Below are 5,000 nucleotides of genomic sequence, written 5' to 3'. Positions count from 1 at the left end.
TATATATATATATATATATATATATATATATACACAATATATATATATATACACATATATACATACACACATACAGTATATATACACATATATATATACATACATATATATATATACACACATACATACCGTACATATATGTGTATATATATATATATATATATATATATACCGGTATATATGTATGTATGTATATGTTTATATATATATATGTGTATTTATAAATATATATGTGTATATATATATATATAAAATATATATGTGTGTATGTATATATGTATACATACATAACGTATTTGTCGTTTATATGTACCTGCTTGATACATCCAGACAAAAGTGCACTTCTTGTTACTGTGTGCACATAAGACACTCCTTTTTTTTTTAAATTGTTCACAACTAATGCATTTATTGACTATTTGTATTTTTGTTATTGTTTTTATCTGTGCTGGGTTGGATACTTCTGAACTACTGTACTTCCTAACAAGCTACTATTATAGCACATGTGTAACTCCAAAGCAGGGGTGTCCAAACTGAATAATCAAAAGAAAACCAATATGATGTTTTCTGTTTGTTTGTTTGTTTTATGCACTTCTTGTCAAAGAAAACTTAGTTTTTATATAGCAAACACACAAAATATGCATTATTTCCCCAACGAAGTATTTGTTGTGAATTAATTGGAGCCTTGAAGAGGTCAATAATTCATGACAACATTCATTTCAATTCACTCATTTTTGAGCGAGGAGTGCTTTAAAGAAAAAAACAGCCTGCATAGCAGCTTTGTGTTATTAGTCTTCTCGTTACATTGATTGATTGAAACTTTTATTAGTAGATTGAACAGTACAGTACATATTCCGTACAATTGACCACTAAATGGCAACACCCCAATAAGTTTTTCAACTTGTTTAAAGGGGAACATTATCACCAGACCTATGTAAGCGTCAATATATACCATATATTTTTTTAACCGATTTCCGAACTCTAAATGGGGGAATTTTGGCGAACTAAACGCCTTTCTAATATTCGCTCTTGGAGCGATGACGTCACAACGTGACGTCGCATCGGGAAGCAATCCGCCATTTTCTCAAACACCGAGTCAAATCAGCTCTGTTATTTTCCGTTTTTTCCGACTGTTTTCCGTATTTTGGAGACATCATGCCTCGTCGGGGTGTTGTCGGAGGGTGTAACAACACGAACAGGGACGGATTCAAGTTGCACCAGTGGCCCAAAGATGCGAAAGTGGCAAGAAATTGGACGTTTGTTCCGCACACTTTACCGACGAAAGCTATGCTACGACAGAGATGGCAAGAATGTGTGGATATCCTGCGACACTCAAAGCAGATGCATTTCCAACGATAAAGTCAAAGAAATCTGCCGCCAGACCCCCATTGAATCTGCCGGAGTGTGTGAGCAATTCAGGGACAAAGGACCTCGGTAGCACGGCAAGCAATGGCGGCAGTTTGTTCCCGCAGACGAGCGAGCTAAACCCCCTGGATGTCTTGGCTCACACCGTCCCGAAGATGATCAAGAGAAGAATATCGACCCTAGCTTCCCTGGCCTGCTGACATGAGGGTATGTCTACAGAATATATTAATTGATGAAAATTGGGCTGTCTGCACTCTCAAAGTGCATGTTGTTGCCAAATGTATTTCATTTGCTGTAAACCTAGTTCATAGTTGTTAGTTTCCTTTAATGCCAAACAAACACATACCAATCGTTGGTTAGAAGGCGATCGCCGAATTCGTCCTCGCTTTCTCCCGTGTCGCTGGCTGTCGTGTCGTTTTCGTCGGTTTCGCTTGCATACGGTTCAAACCGATATGGCTCAATAGCTTCAGTTTCTTCTTCAATTTCGTTTTCGCTACCTGCCTCCACACTACAACCATCCGTTTCAATACATGCGTAATCTGTTGAATCGCTTAAGCCGCTGAAATCCGAGCTAATGTCGCTATACCTTGCTGTTCTTTCCGCCATGTTTGTTTGTGTTGGCTTCACTATGTGACGTCACAGGAAAATGGACGGGTGTTTATAACGATGGTTAAAATCAGGCACTTTGAAGCTTTTTTTTAGGGATGTTGCGTGATGGGTAAAATTTTGAAAAAAACTTCGAAAAATATAATAAGCCACTGGGAACTGATTTTTAATGGTTTTAACCATTCTGAAATGGTGATAATGTTCCCCTTTAAGTCGGGGTCCACGTTAATCAATTCATGGTACACATATATATACATAATACAGTCATCACACAAGTTAATCATCAGAGTATATACATTGAGTTATTTACATTATTTACTATCCGGGCGGTGGGATGTGGAGGGGGGGTTGGGTTTGGTTGTTTTTTTAAATTTTTTTAATTAATTAATTAATTAATTTTATTATTAAAGAATTTATTAATCAATCAAACAAAACAATACACAACAATTCCCAGCAACACTCAGAACTGCAATAAACAGAGCAATTGAGAGGAGACACAAACACGACACAGAACAATCTAAAAGTAGTGAAACAAAAATGAATATTATCAACAACAGTATCAATATTAGTAACAATTTCAACAAAGCAGTGATTAAAAATCCCTCATTGACATTATCATTACAGACATTGATAAATAAAAAATAAACAATAGTGTCACAGTGGCTTACACTTGCATCGCATCTTATAAACTTGACAACACATTGTGTCCAATATTGTCCACAAAGATATAATAAGTCATATTTTTGGTTCATTTAATAGTTAAAACAAATTTAAATAATGGATCCCATATTCCAATATATGACTTATTATCATACTTGCCAACCCTCCCGGATTTTCCGGGAGACTCCCGAAATTCAGCGCCTCTCCCGAAAACCTCCCGGGACAAATTTTCTCCCGAAAATCTCCCGAAATTCAGGCGGAGCTGGAAGCCACGCCCCCTCCAGCTCCATGCGGACCTGAGTGACGTCAGGTGCGCAACACCACGTAAATCGTTGGCCAACCAAAAAGTAACCCCAGTACGCTATAGCCAACATTCACCAGGAGATGGCAACAGACAAACATAGATCACTCTATTACATTATTCCCCTTTTAGAATGTATAGAAGTTACTCAAAATAAATAAACAACCCAACCAAAAAAATGCAGCAGCTCAATTAGAAAACTGTACTTAAGCCACATTCTTTTTTTTTTTTTAGTACTGAACTCTTAACCCTCATTTGTAAAAAAATAACATGCTTATTATACAAACAGTATTTGTACACCTTTAACACAGATTGTTATACTGTCTTCAGAGATTCAGTTTTTTTGGTGGTACTCAAAACCTTTCTGGGTACCTGCGAAAGGGTGTTCAGCATGGTTAGAAAAATAGTGACAGAGAATAGAACAAGGATGGACAATTCAACCCTTAACTCAACAATGAGTAGATGAGTTATGTGTGTGTATATGTGTAAATAAATGAACACTGAAATTAAAGTTTTTATTTATATATATATATATATATATATATATATATATATATATATATATATATATATATATATATATATATATATATATATATATATATAATAAAATAAATATATATATAGCTAGAATTCACTGAAAGTCAAGTATTTCTTAAATATATATATATATGAAATACTTGACTTGGTGAATTCTAGCTGTAAATATACTCCTCCCCTCTTAGCCCCGCCCCCAACCACGCCCTGCCCCAAACCGACCACGGTTGTCATGCCGGAAGACCCAGCAACACTGTTCTCATCTTATCCAAGATTTTGGAATGTTTGGATCAGGGGTCTCCAACCAGTTTAGATTTTGAGTTGCTCACCAAAAGATCAAAACATATCTGCTCAAACTCTCAGTATTTAAATGCCTAACTGTTCAATTCAGACAGTGTACCTCTATGACCACAGAATAGAACAAAAACAACCACACTTTTAGCATAAAGATCTGATTCCTATTTAAAGTACAAACCCCGTTTCCATATGAGTTGGGAAATTGTGTTAGATGTAAATATAAACGGAATACAATGATTTGCAAATCATTTTCAACCCATATTCAATTGAATGCACTACAAAGACAAAATATTTGATGTTCAAACTCATAAACTTTTTTTTTTTTTTTGCAAATAATAATTAACTTAGAATTTTGTGGCTGCAACACGTGCCAAAGTAGTTGGGAAAGGGCATGTTCACCACTGTGTTACATGGCCTTTCCTTTTAACAACACTCAGTAAACGTTTGGGAACTGAGGAGACACATTTTTTAAGCTTCTCGGGTGGAATTCTTTCCCATTCTTGCTTGATGTACAACTTAAATTGTTCAACAGTCCGGGGGTCTCCGTTGTGGTATTTTAGGCTTCATAATGCACCACACATTTTCAATGGGAGACAAGTCTGGACTACAGGCAGGCCAGTCTAGTACCCGCACTCTTTTACTATGAAGCCACGTTGATGTAACACGTGGCTTGGCATTGTCTTGCTGAAATAAGCAGGGGCGTCCATGGTAACGTTGCTTGGATGGCAACATATGTTGCTCCAAAACCTGTATGTACCTTTCAGCATTAATGGCGCCTTCACAGATGTGTAAGTTACCCATGTCTTGGGAACTAATACACCCCCATACCATCACAGATTTTCAACTTTGCGCCTATAACAATCCGGATGGTTCTTTTCCTCTTTGGTCCGGAGGACACGACGTCCACAGTTTCCAAAAACAATTTGAAATGTGGACTCGTCAGACCACAGAACACTTTTCCACTTTGTATCAGTCCATCTTAGATGAGCTCAGGCCCAGCGAAGCCGACGGCATTTCTGGGTGTTGTTGATAAACGGTTTCCGCCTTGCATAGGTGAGTTTTATCTTGCACTTACAGATGTAGCGACCAACTGTAGTTACTGACAGTGGGTTTCTGAAGTGTTCCTGAGCCCATGTGGTGATATCCTTTACACACTGATGTCGCTTGTTGATTCCGTACAGCCTGAGGGATCGAAGGTCACGGGCTTAGCTGCTTACGTGCAGTGATTTCTCCAGAT

The sequence above is a fragment of the Nerophis lumbriciformis genome, linkage group LG39 (genome assembly GCF_033978685.3).
Source record: "Nerophis lumbriciformis linkage group LG39, RoL_Nlum_v2.1, whole genome shotgun sequence".
NCBI classification, from domain to species: domain Eukaryota; kingdom Metazoa; phylum Chordata; class Actinopteri; order Syngnathiformes; family Syngnathidae; genus Nerophis; species Nerophis lumbriciformis.
Note: the sequence above shows the minus strand (reverse complement) of the source record.